Below are 13,906 nucleotides of genomic sequence, written 5' to 3' on the forward strand. Positions count from 1 at the left end.
ACCTCCAAGTAAAAGGCTGGGAAAAAAGTTTTTCAAGCAAACAGATCTAAGAAACAAGCCATTTTAATATCTAATAAAATAGACTCTCAACCAAAATAAATCAAAAGGGACAGAGAAGGACGCTTCATACTCATCAATGAAAGGAAAATTTACCAAGATGATATCTCGATTCTGAACATCAATTCCCCAAACAGAAATGCACCTACATTTGTAAAAGAAACATTGCTAAGGCTTAAATCACACATTGAAACCCACATATTAATAGTGGGAGACTTCAACAGCCCACTCTTACCAATTGGTAGGTCATCCAGACAAAATCTAAACAAAGTAATAATAAAACTAAGGAACATTATGAATTGAATGGACACAATACATTCCTGCAGAATATTTCACCCAAACATAAAAGAATATACCTCCTCTCAGCACCTCATAGATCCTTCTCCAAAACTGACCATATAGTCTGTCATAAAGCAAGTCTCAACAGATACAAGAAAATTGAGAAAACACCTTCTATCTTATAAGACCACCATGGATTAAAGCTGGATTTGATAACAATTTGATAACAGAGAGCCTACACACTCATGAAAACTGTGTAACTCTCTACTCAATCATCTCTGAGTCAAGGAAGAAAAAAAGGAAAAGTTAAAGACTTTCTAGAATTTAATGAAAATTAAGTCACAACACACCCAAATTTATGGGACGCAATGAGAGCAGTACTAAGAGGAATGTTCATAGGACTAAGTGCCATCATAAGGAAATTAGAATATTCTCGTATCAAAAAAATCAAATGTAAACCTGAAAGCTCCAGAAGAAAAGAAACAAACAAAGAGACAAACACACTGAAGAGGAGTAGAAGGCAGGAAATATTTAAAATTGGGACTGAAATCAATCTATTAAAAATCAAGAAAACAATATGAAGAATCAATGAAACCAAGATCTAGTTCTTTGAGAAAACCAACAAGACAGACACACTCTTAGCCAAACTAGCCAAAAGACATAGACAGTATCCAAATAAACAAAATCAGCAACAAAAGGGAGATAAAACGACAACCAAAAAACTCAAAGAACATTAAGTCTTACTTCAGAAGACTATACTCCACAAAATTGAAAACTCTTAACAAAATAGATGATTTTCTAGACAGATACCACTTACCAAAGTTAAATCAAGATTAGATAAATAATTAAACAGTCTTATAACCCTTAAGAAAATAGTAGCAGTCATTAAACTATCCCTGATCTCCCTGCCAAAAAAAGCATAGGACCAGATGGTTTTAGTGTACATTTCTACAAGAACTTCAAAGAAGAGCTAATACTGATATTCCACAAAATAGAAATAGAAGGAACACTGCAAAAGGTTGCAAATATGTGCAAACCTTATCCAGGAACACATCAAAACAACATCCACCATGGTCAAGTAGGCTTCATCTCAGGGATTCAGGGATTGTTCAGTACAGTAAAATCCACCAATGTTGATTATCTCATTAGATGCTGACAAAAAAATGCCTTTGACAAAACCCAACACCTTTCATGTTAAAAGTCTTCAGAGAGTAGCCAGCATCAACTTAAATGGAGAGAAATTTAGAGCAATTCCATTCAAATCAGGCACAAGTAAAGGCTCCCTACTCTCTACCTATCAATTCAATATACTACTTGAATTTCTAGCTAGAGCAATAAGACAACTAAAAATGTCAATGGGATACAAACTGGAAAGGAAGAGGTCAAAGCATTATTATTTGCAGATGATATGATAGAATATATAAGCAACCCCAAAAGTTCTAACAGAGAACTCCTACAGCTGATAAATACCTTTATCAAACTGGCTGGATTCAAAATTAATTTAAAAAAATCAGTAGCCCTCCTATCTACAAATGATAAATGGGCTGAGAAAGAAAAACAACACCCATTACAATAGCCACAAATAATATAAAATATCTTAGTGTAAGTCTAACCAAACAACACACACACACACACACACACACACACACACACATATATATATATATATATATATATATTATATATATATATATATATAGAGAGAGAGAGAGAGAGAGATGACAACAAGACTTTCATGTTGCTAAAGAAAGAAATGGAGGAAGATATCAGAAGATGGAAGGATCTTTCATGTTCAAGACTAGATAGGATTAATATAGTGAAAATGGACATCTTACCAAAAGCAATCTACAGATTCAATGCAATCCCTATCAAAATTCCAACACAATTATTTACAGACCTAGAGAGAAATTCTCAACTTTATAATGGAAAAAAAATACCCAGGAGAACTAAAACAATCTTGAAGAAGAGCTTCTGGAGATATCACCAAGCCTGATCTCAAGCTGTACTATAGAGCAGAAACAGACACAATTACCAATAGAATCATATCAAAGAGCCAGGAATAAACCAGCACACCTACAGACATGATTTTTGATTAAAAAAAAAAGCCAAAGCCATACAATGGAAAAAAATCAAAGCATCTTCAACAAATGGTGCTAGACTAACTGGATGTGTACATGCAGAAGCATGAAAATAGGTCCATACTCATCGCCCTGCATAAAACCCGAGTCCAAGTGGATCAAGGACTTCAACATAAAATCGGTATACTAAATCTCATAGAAGAGAAACGTGGGGAATGCCATAGGACACATTGGTACAAGAAACAGCTTCCTGTACAGAAGACCATTGGCTCAGGCTCTGCGATCAACAACTGATAAATGGAACCTCATGACACTGAGAAACTTCAGGAGGGCAATGGACACGGACTACAGAACAAAATTGCGGTCTACAGATTGAGAAAGGATCTTCAGCAACACTACATCTGACGGAGGGCTAATATCTAAAATATATAAAGAACTCAAGAAGCCAGACACCACCCACCAAAATAACCCAAATTACAAAATGGGGCACAGAGCTAAACAGAGGATTCTCAACAGAGGAAACTCCAATGGCTGAGGCACACTTAAAGAAATGGTCAAAGTTCTTAGTCATCGGGAAATGAAAATCAAAGTACCTGGGCGATTCCATCTCATACCCACCAGAATGGATAAGATCTAAAATGCAAATGGCACACATGCTATCAAGGATGGGGAGCAAGAAGAACATTCCTCCATTACTAGTGGCAGTGAAACTTGTATGATCACCTTGAAAATCAATTTTCTATTTTCTCAGAAAACTGGGAACAGTTCTACCTCAAGACCCAACTATATCACTCCTGGACATATATCCAAAAGATGTCCCACTATACCTCAGGGACACTTGCTCAACTCTGTTCATAGCGGCTACAATCATACTAGGCAGAAACTGGAAACACACTAGATGTTCTTCAAGTGAAGAAGGAATAAAGAATTGTGGTGCCTCTACCCAATGGAATACTACTGAGCTATGAAAAACTAAGACATCATGAATTTTGCAGGCTGGTGAATGAAACTTGGGATTATCTTTCTGAGTGAGGTAACCCAGATCCAAACCTACATGTGTGATATGTACTCACTTAGAAGTAGAAATTAACTATAAAATACTGGAGACTCATGCTACACTCTACAGATCCGAAGCACCTAAACAAAAAGGTAGACCCAAGGGAGGATGCTTAAATCACACTCAGAAAGGGAAGTAATATAGTCAGAGGAGACAGAATTTGGGAGGGAGCTGGGTGAGAGAGGTGATGCAGAGGGGACTGAGGTTGATTTCAGGATCAGGTGTGGAGAGGGACAGAGGAGATGGCCGGACAGCCATGAGAATGAAAATCGGCAAATGGTGGGAGTGGGGGAGGTGTGCAGCATCTCAAGATCATGCCAGAAATCAAGGATAGGTGAGGCTTCCAAGGATCAATGGGGGTGACGTTATTGTTATCTGAGACTAACCTCAGTGGGGATACAGAAACTGTAGAGACCACTTTCTTAGCCAGGCAGGAACCACAGTGAACTGATAAGGACTTCAACACACCCACAAAACTGTTGACACAAAATAATTTATCCTGTCTACAGGAAATGCAGGCACAGAAGATAGAACACAGACTAAAGGAATGGCCAACCAATAACCCGTCGAACTAGAGACCCACCCCATGTGCAGGTACCAATCCCTGATGCTGTTAATGATACTGTTGTTTGCAGACAGGAGCCCAGCATGGCTGTCCTCTGAGAGGCTCTACCCAGCAGCTGACTTAGACAGATTCGGTGACTAAAAGCCAAACATTGGATGGAGCTTTGGGGACTCTTATGGAAGAGGTGGAGGAAGAATTGAGGGCTCCGAAGGGGATAGGAACTCCACAAGAAGACTGAGAGAGAGTCCACTAACCTGGATACTTGGAGTTTCTCGGGAACTGAACTGCCAACCAAATTGTATGCACACGCTGGACCTTGGCCTCCAGCGCATATGTAGCATATATGCAGCTTGGTCTTCATGTAGGTCTGGGACAACTGAAGCTGTTGTGTGTCTCTGGAAACACTTCCCCTAATTCAGCTGTTTTGTCTGGCCTCAGCTGGAATAGCAGCACCTAGCTATGGAGTGATGTGCCAAGGTGGGAGGGATAGAGTGAGCTCTACTCTTTCAGCGGAAAAGGGGGGGAGGATGGAGGGAGGGGGACCAGGGGGTGACAGAGATCAGGATGTAAAGTGAATAAAAAAATTTTAAGCCACTTGTATATAGAACAAATACAAAAAAATTAGGACATTTGTCATGGGAGAGGAAATTATGTGTATTAGAAATTTGAGGTCTTAGAGCTTACTTTGTGCAAATCTTCCATTTTTAATTCTCTCCTTACTTCATTTACATGGTTGACAGCAACAGTTTCAACATCATATGAGTTCCATCCCATTTCATCCCATTTATCACCTTCTGCATAGTAGATTAACAGAGAATATTAGACTCATGTTGCAAGGACTCATTTTTCTAGAAATTTATATTTAGGACTCAGTAGGGCAACTGGAACTTACTGGTTAAAGTTCTGGTGTGAAATATTTTAATGAATAAAATAGCTTAATATTAAAATAAAAATAATACGTTATAAACCCAATTTCACACATGGTAAGTCTTATAGCCTGGAGCCTGGAGAAATTAAACGTGTACTAAATGTTTAACTGAGGAAGAGAAATAATTGAAAATACAAAGAGACTAAAATAAACACAAATCCTTGCAAAAATCTTCAAAATCAAAACATAAACCCAGGGTTAGTTTCCCATGTAACCTGTTGTAAAATTTGAAGATCTGTCTCAAAACTATTTTCTTTAAACATGAACCCTTCCATTCTAGGGAACACCATTAAATGCATTTTGCTCGTATGTATACACGGAACTCCTATGGTGCTATATTGGTTATCTTGTGTTCTCCTTTCGAATCCCCAAAATCTGTTTCTTTTCTTTTTTATTATTTATTTGTTTATTTATTTATCTACATTCCAAATGCTGCTTGCCTCCTGGTCCTCCCTTGCTGAGTTCTTCTCCCCATTCTCTCCCCTTCATCTCTGAGAGGGCAGCATCACCCCCACACACACAGATTTCTCCACCTTGGTGAATCAAGTCTCTGCAGGATTAGGCATCTCCTCTCCCACTGAGACCAGACATGACAGTCCTCTGCTGCATACATGCCAGGGGCCTCGGACCAGCCTGTATATGCTCTTTGGATGGTATCTCCATCTCTGGAAAATCCCAGGGGTCCAGGTTAGTTGACATGCTAGTCAACTAACAGTTGGTCCCTGTGGGGTTGTCATCTCCTTGAGGACCTTCAGTCCTTACCCTAATGCTTCCATGGGGGTTCTCGCCCTCCATCCAATGTTTGTTTGTGGGTTTCTGGATCTGTCTCAGTCAGCGCTGGATCAAGCCTCTCACAGGGCTGCTCTTGGTCTCAGAGGGTCCTGTGGTCTCTTCAGGTTCCATATTCCCACTGTTGGACATTTTTGCTAAGGTCACCTGCAATGACTCCTGTGAGCCTCCCTCATCCCACGTCTGTGGGACTTCCTAGAGAATGCCGCAACCATGCCCACCCTAGGCAGCTGCATATTTCCATTCATCCTCCTGGCCCTCTGTGTCTGTCTTCTATCTTTCCCAATACCTTATCTTGCCACCTACCCCCCTTCCACTTCCCTCTCTCACCCGGGTTCTTAGCTCTGTCTGCCTCCCATGACTATTTTGTTCCCCTTTCTAAATGGAATTTGAGCTTCCTCACTTTGGGCTTTCTTCTTTGACTTCTTTCGGTCTGTGTGGTGCATCATGGGTATTCTTACATACTTCCATTATGTTGTGGCAATCGGAATAAACATGCTTTCTAATGTACTGACCTTAAATGTTAAGACTGTATTTTGCAAGATGAGATAACAGGACTCCAGCTGAATAAATAGCAGTAATTGTGAGATTTTTGATGGTGCATGGGAACAGCAATTCTTAGATCCGGACTCTCAGTAGTTCATTGTGTAGAAGACTGCTCAAATTTAAAGTGTTGCTATAATGATAAAAATTATTTCCATAGTTGCTGGAGAAGGACCAGAAACGAATAATGAAATGGAAGAAATATGCATCGAATTCATTCGTTATTCAAAATAATTTAGCAGCTCGTTCAACTGAAGGGCAGAAATTAGAGGAGACTTCTTTTTGTACTTGTTTAGGATGGAAGATTTCTTTTTCTTCCTATTTGATTTTTACTCATTCATTACATGAACATATCCTCCAGAGTATTTAAGTGTGGAGTAATACTTTTGTATTACTTTGTGCAAATCTTTTAAACCTAGCCTTTTGTGCTTGTTCAAATTTTATTATCATATATAATTTTCACAAACTTTGCTAAAATACGATTTGAAAATGTACGATTATATTTGTTTTTTTACACATGATTTACATATGTGCAGTATTCTGGAGTTGTTATTTAATATTTGAAACTAGAAAGTTAAAAGTTAGAGGTAGAAAACTTTGTGCTCTTTGGATGTTAGAATGAAATTACTTTGGTGGAAAAGTCATAAGCTAGTAGGTAAAAGAAATACAAGCTAACATGAAAAGAAAATCTTAATATTTAAATTTTTGTGCCCTCATCAATTTGAGCTATGTCATTAGAAGTGGAAAGAGAAAGGTACAAGAAAACAGACTATAAAAGGGGGAAAATTTAAGGTTACAATTAAACATAACGAAGCAAAAGCATAATACAAAATTAATTCATGTTGCAAGAAACTAAGACTAGCTTGTAAGAAAATCTGTAAGGGGGAAATAGCTTCACCTTTGCAGCCACTCACACGAATGTCCCTAAGGACATTTGCATGTAAGAAAAGAAAGGCTATCCAATGAGGCCATGCTAATGTATGATGTGTATTTATCACGGTGCCTGGTGTGGGTAAAAGTCGTCACTACATTTAATTATTTTTATTAATTTTATTTTTCTTCAACATTTTACATATTTACTTTTCAAATGTTATCCCCTTTCCTCCTTCTCCCATACCCCTCCCCCTGCTTCTATGAGGATGTTCCTATTTGCACCTACCCACCCCAACCTCAACGCCCTGGCATTACCCTACATTGGGGAAATGAGCCTTCACAGGACCAAGGGCTTTCCTCCTATTGATGCTGGACAGTGCCATCCTCTGCCACATATGTGGCTAGAGTCATGGGTCCCTCCATGTGTACTCTTTGGTTGGTGGTCTAGTCCCTAGGGGCTCTGGGGGATCTGGTTGGTTGATATTGTTGTTTTTCCTATGGTGTTGCAAACCCCTGGGGTGAGCATATACAAACCATCACATCTGACTTTGCTTTATTCTCAGTGCTGGTGAAATACACACAATAATGAGGCCACCATTAGACTGTATTTCAGAGACACCTTCAAAATGATGGCTAAGACTCAAGTTTCTAAATGTCTGAAGCCATGATTTTCAATGTGAGAACCTGCCCAAGAGCACCCCCAGGAACTTGTTAAAAATGCCAGAATTTGGGCTTAGCTTCTACTAGCCCCCATCAGGGCAAGACATTCTGTCTTAAATCAGAAATCCCTTCCAACTCTGGCATACTCATCCTCTAGAAAATGGTCTGTGTAGTCTCTCCCAAAGATGGATGTGAAACTCTCTCTTTAAATTATTTCCAAGGAAAAATTATGCAAGAGTGATTTGGGGATGCCTAGTGTGAGAATTAAAATGACTTCTTTATATTTTTATTTTCTTTTTACATTTTCTACAATATCCTCAGTCTTTGCACAATCTCCTAGAAACCACAGAGTTCCTGACAAGGAGCAACTAGAAAGGCAGGAAAAATTTTCTAAGGAAGTGACATAAAACTCTCCTTCCTGTCTTCAGTAAATGAGTGCTGATCTTCAATGATGATCATGTTCGTTAATTAGTTGTCACAGCTTTCTTTTGAATCCCATTGTCTTTTTTCAGATAGACCTTCTGAGGTCTAACATAACAATACAACCTGGTTCCTCGGGCTCCATGGATGTTTCTCCAACTGCTGTCTGTTCGTGTTGCTGATTAGGAAGTTTTCACCAAGACAAGCTGTATTGCCTTTGGCCAGTGTCGATAAAAACTTAATGAACTCTTTCCTTCCAAGACTTCTTAGGCTCAATAGTTTAAATTCTGTGCTTGAGGGATCACTCAGTGGCATTGTCTAGTGTGTGTGAGTCTCTGGATATTATCTCCAGCATCACAGGGAAGAAAGAAGTTGGGTTTAATAAGAGTATAAGAATCAGGATCATTGAGCCTCTATTGTAATTGGCTATGTACCATTCTACACACATTACATATATATGTATAATTACATGCAAAAAATGTACTAAGCTGTACATTTTCATAATTTCAGAATTATCCAAAATTCATGCAAGCAGAGCTGTTGATGGCATTTTGAGATCTGCAGATTCCAAGAACTCTGTGAAACCAGAGACACTTGAGTATACCGTCCTGGAAAGTTATTAAGTTTGCTCAGAACCTAGCATCCTCACTTATAGTGAATAATGCTGGCTGTAATAAAAGGGTAGATCAGTAGCTTCTACAGGAAGCTTTTCTACAATTCAATTACAGAGAGGCAGTAAGAAGAATCCCAATAGGATTTAGTACCAGAGAAGTGATTTGAGTAGACTCAAAATACCAAGGAAATTGATAAGAACTGCTTGAGGTAAGACCTGAAAGGGAATAACGTTCATTACTGAATGAGCAAGGGAAACATAAAGATGTTGTTGTCTAATAAAATATCGCAACTCCCATTCACCTTTATGGGAGACGAAATGGGGGTGCATATTTGAAAGTGACCATTTTGTATAGGAAAGCATTCAAGAGAGACTTTAGCAGACTTCCTCATTTTGAATATCTATTTTATGTCACTCTGGGCTGTTCTTCCTATAAAATGAATTTGTTTTATTCTCTCTCACCCTTTGCCTGCATCCCCCTCCTCCTAAGTCAAGCTTCCAGTGGTTACGGCACAGATTGGAACTCATAAATATCTTCCCCTCGGGATTTTCTTCAACTCTCAATTAATAAGAAGTGGATAAGAAATTATCTTCAGCGAAACAAACCCCTGCATCGTGCCTGCCTGAGAGGATGCATTTGCTGCAGGTGGATTCAACTGCTTCCCTTAGGTGCAGCTGAATTCCTCAGGATCCTTTGCTTACCTTACAGCATTATCATAGAACAACCCAACTGTGGGCAATGAACAGGATTACTTAGATTAGCAATTACAGCCTTTGACTCTAAAATCAGACCTTTTCCTTTAGTCACTCTTTAAGCCATTAATTTCCATCAATTTAAAAGTACTTCTACTATTTGCTTTTGTGCTATTTCCTGGAAATCAATTCTATATTTCTATGGTTGCAAGAGAAACTATTTAGGTTGAAGTTCCCCTTGTTCCTATTCAGAATCTATGCCGCTGACACCTCCAGCCCTTCGTGTATTGATTCCGTTAGTTTATGGGGGTTATTTTGGTGTCTTCGTCATAATACAAATTCTCTGTACTTGGTGGTGTATTAATTTTGAGTGTAACTTAAAAGAGGATAATATCAGATGTGTCAGAGTCCTGCTCTGCCCCCACTATCTATCTCTCTTTACGAGTTTTATCAGCAGGTAATAAGAAGAAATAGCTAAGTACAAATTATTTGCTAAATGACTTTATGTTTTGACTCATTTATTCCCTAGCAGCTGTGTGTAGAGGTCTTGTTCAAGTGCACTTTGCTGATTAGGACATATGGATGAAGCTATTAAATCATCTTCTCAAAATCACGTATGAGCCTACATGACTTACTATTGACCACATTAAATAAGGTTGATGAGTGGTATCATTGTACAGTGGATTTTAATTTCGACAATCTTATAATTAGAGTAGGCTGAAAGTTCCAAAGATATCAGGAACTAATTCTTGGCCTATAAAGAGTGTATGTCCTTACATAGGAAAAAAAAATAAAATAATATGGATGTGATTTTCAACATCATCAGTATGGGGCCTAGAAGTACCATGACAGCTAATCCTTAGGGAACAGACTTTCAACTCAATTCCAGTTGAATTTTTCCATGTCCTCTGCCCAAAGTATATCATGTCTTCAGTAATAGAATCTCACCAGTTCCGGGACACTAACAAGGGCAATAGTTATTCCCGTTTGGTACCTAACACATTCTGAAAACAACCCCTACCAACAATAGTAAGAAAGGTTTCCCTTACCTGATATTGGTTGCTTGCTAGATAATGTGTGATTATTAGGGGAGGCTTGTCATTCCATGTAGTATCACTCCATTTAAAGTGTGTGTGTGTGTGTGTGTGTGTGTGTGTGTGTGTGTGTGTGATATGTATATATTGGTAAGCTTCTAAAATAATGTTTTCCTATCACTTTTTCAAAAATCCTTCCTTTTTGTCTTCCTGTCTTTTCTCAGTCTTCTTCTCCATTATTCATGTTTTTCAATCTCTAGGTGAGTATCACTTATTGAGATGGGGATGTTAGTCTAGATTAATCATGTGAGAAGAATGAAATTACTCAGGCATTATCAAAAGGTGATAGGAGAATCAGAGTCCAGGAAGAACCTCTAACAGCAAATGTGAGGAGGATGAGAGGAAGATGTTGAAGGAGGCTATATTGCTTGGTCTGAAAAAGACAGAACAGCAAACAATACAAGACACACAAGTGTCTTTAGATGTTCAGTAAAGCCAGGAAACAAATTCTCCCGCAAAACCTGCATATCCTATGAGACTGCCTTTTAAAAATTGTTTCTTAACTTTGGAACTGTAAATTTTGTGTTGATTTAAGACACGAAACTTGAAGTATTTTGTTCCAGCAATTCCAGCTGGAATAGGAAATTGGTAATGACCCTGTGTAAGAGTAAAGAGTCTAGATTGTTCTGTCTTTCCAAAATTATGTGCTGGATACATATTGTGTCACATTACATGTTAATATGTAGATTTTTAGAAAAGAGAATGCTGGTAGAAGAAAGAAATGATTGTAAATGCATTAGAGGGGCTGAAGTGAAGGTTGTATAAGGAGTGCCTAGGGAATCATAGGGACAGGAAAAGATGGAGGGAGGTATCTCGAAAAGGTAAGAGACAGCAGTGGAGAATTCATCACCCAAATGATAAATCTTGACAGCGTACCTAGGATTGTCTCTGAGATTTATTCAATGATAGCACATTGAAGCCAGGAGTACCTTCTCAAGGCAGGCGATTAATCGCAAGGCATCTTGGGAAACTAGCTGCCCTTCTGGATTGAAACCTCTGATTTTCTAATTGCTCTATAGAGCTTCTCTTAATATGAGTCATGCTTTGCTCTTCTAGATTATCCATTTAGAGGGTCACACTTGGAAGAGCTTGTCATTTTAAACAGTGTACATATTTGTAATTAATTACTATTATCTTAATAAGCTACAATATGCTACTTTTTGTTGTTGATGTATGTTAGTTTTCCAATATGGTATGTAAAAAGTGCCTATGTATGAAATTTATTTCAATTAAAATACCTTAGTAGCTCCCAAAACAAAACAAAACAAAAGGTTTTAAAGGGAGAGTAGTTAGGGTTTCCAGAGGGGGATGGGAAAATAAATGGACATTGGAGCAATGTTAATAAGAAATGGGTAGTAAGAAAGAGTAGGAAGTGGGATAGTAATCAGAATGTGTTATATGTTCATATATTAAAATTTTCAAAGAAAAATTAAATAAAAATCATTTAAAAATTGTTTTTGAATAGCTCATGGTGGTTTGAATAGAACAGCCCCTACTGTCTCATTGAGTTTGAACACTTGGTTCCTAATTGGTGGAACTCTTTAGGAAGAATCAGGATACATGATCTTATTGGAAGAAGTGGGCAACTGCTTGTGGGTGAGCTTTGAGGTTTCCAACGAAGCCACTTCCAGTGAGCCTCTCTGCCTCCTGCTTGTATTTGGAGATGAGAGTTTTCAGTTGTTACTGCCACTGCTCCTTTTTATCACCATCATGGCCTCTCACTGTAAGAAATATAAACCTAATTAAACACTTCTTTAGAATCACAATAAAGAAAAGCAACTAAAACCTTTCTGGCATCAGGCACTTAATATTTTGTCATCATCTAGAAGGCAAAAGTCAGCATTTGACATGCTAATGTAAACGGGGGAATCTCAAGAGACCACACCTTAAACAAAGAGCTACAGTGAATTAATATCTGTAAAGAAAGGGAGAATTAGTCTTCTCCAGGGCGAGCCCCCTAAAAATTTCCCAATACCAACTGGTCAGTCCTAAAAGCTTATCAATACAAGCACACACACACACACAAACACACACACACAAACACACACACACACACACAAACACACACACACACACGCAAACACACACACACTTGTCCTATAATAATAATTAAAGTAAAAGATGCCATTAATTTGACTGGGGATCATGAAAGCAGTTAGAGTGATGGTGAAGGTGAAATGATATTTTAATTAAATTTGATTAAATTAAAATGATATTTTAATGATATCTTATTATTTTAATAAGGTAATTTATTGCTAACAACAATATAATAATTCATGTCATTATTTGATAATGAATAATATTTTTAATCCTGGTAGTTTCAAGTTTACCTCAAAATATAAGTAGAATAGATTGGGTGGCAGAGCTCAAACTGTATTCTTATATAGTTAGTTTGACTTTTTAGTTATGTCTGGACAATGTCCTTACGTTTATGGAAAGCATAGAGACAATCTCAGGGACATATTTTACTATTGATGCTATTACTTGTTCCTTTCACTGGAACAAAATGCATGTTTCCAAGATGCTATAAGAATTCTGATTGTCCACATTGGAGCCTTCTTGTGTGAAAGACAATACCCTTTGTTCTCTGGGTAAGGAAAGGAGAGATATCCAATGGTTAATGAATAACAAGGTTGCCAAACATCTGCCATTTGCCGCAGACTGGGAGCAACTCCAAGATACAGTGTTCCTATGGGACCAAGCAGGAGCCATTGGCTAACTGAAAGCACATTCCTCATTGTTTTTCTCCTCATGCCATTCTTCTCTTTCTTCTTTGCCAAAGAGTATACACTCTACAAACCCTTTCCACTAAAATCTATGTTTGTTCTTCTTTAATAAACTCATCCTAGGATACTATACCTGAGTCTCATTCATCTCAGAACACCCTTTACTCATTCCTGCCTTGTTTGCTCGTACTGTATCACATACATAATTCTGCCTAGATCTCACACATTGCATCTGGAACAGAGCAGATTTGAAGGAAGCAATCAGTAACGGATGGCCTCTCCTCATCTGACCATTATTATTTCTATAATTTTGGCATGGAATACCAGTACATCTTGTATTAGTGTTATCACCATGAATCAGAAAATATAGGGAAGTGGAATAAAGTCACATTGAATTATTTTAATAACTATATAAGGTTTTTTATAACTCCGGAGAACTAGTGTTTTTCCCAGAGTTTCAAGTCTCAGGCAGTCCTAATACCCAAAGTCTCTAAAGTAATTTTTAAAACTTTAATGGGAGAGCACTACTTC

This window comes from Rattus rattus, chromosome 3, assembly GCF_011064425.1.
Source record: "Rattus rattus isolate New Zealand chromosome 3, Rrattus_CSIRO_v1, whole genome shotgun sequence".
Lineage (NCBI taxonomy): Eukaryota > Metazoa > Chordata > Mammalia > Rodentia > Muridae > Rattus > Rattus rattus.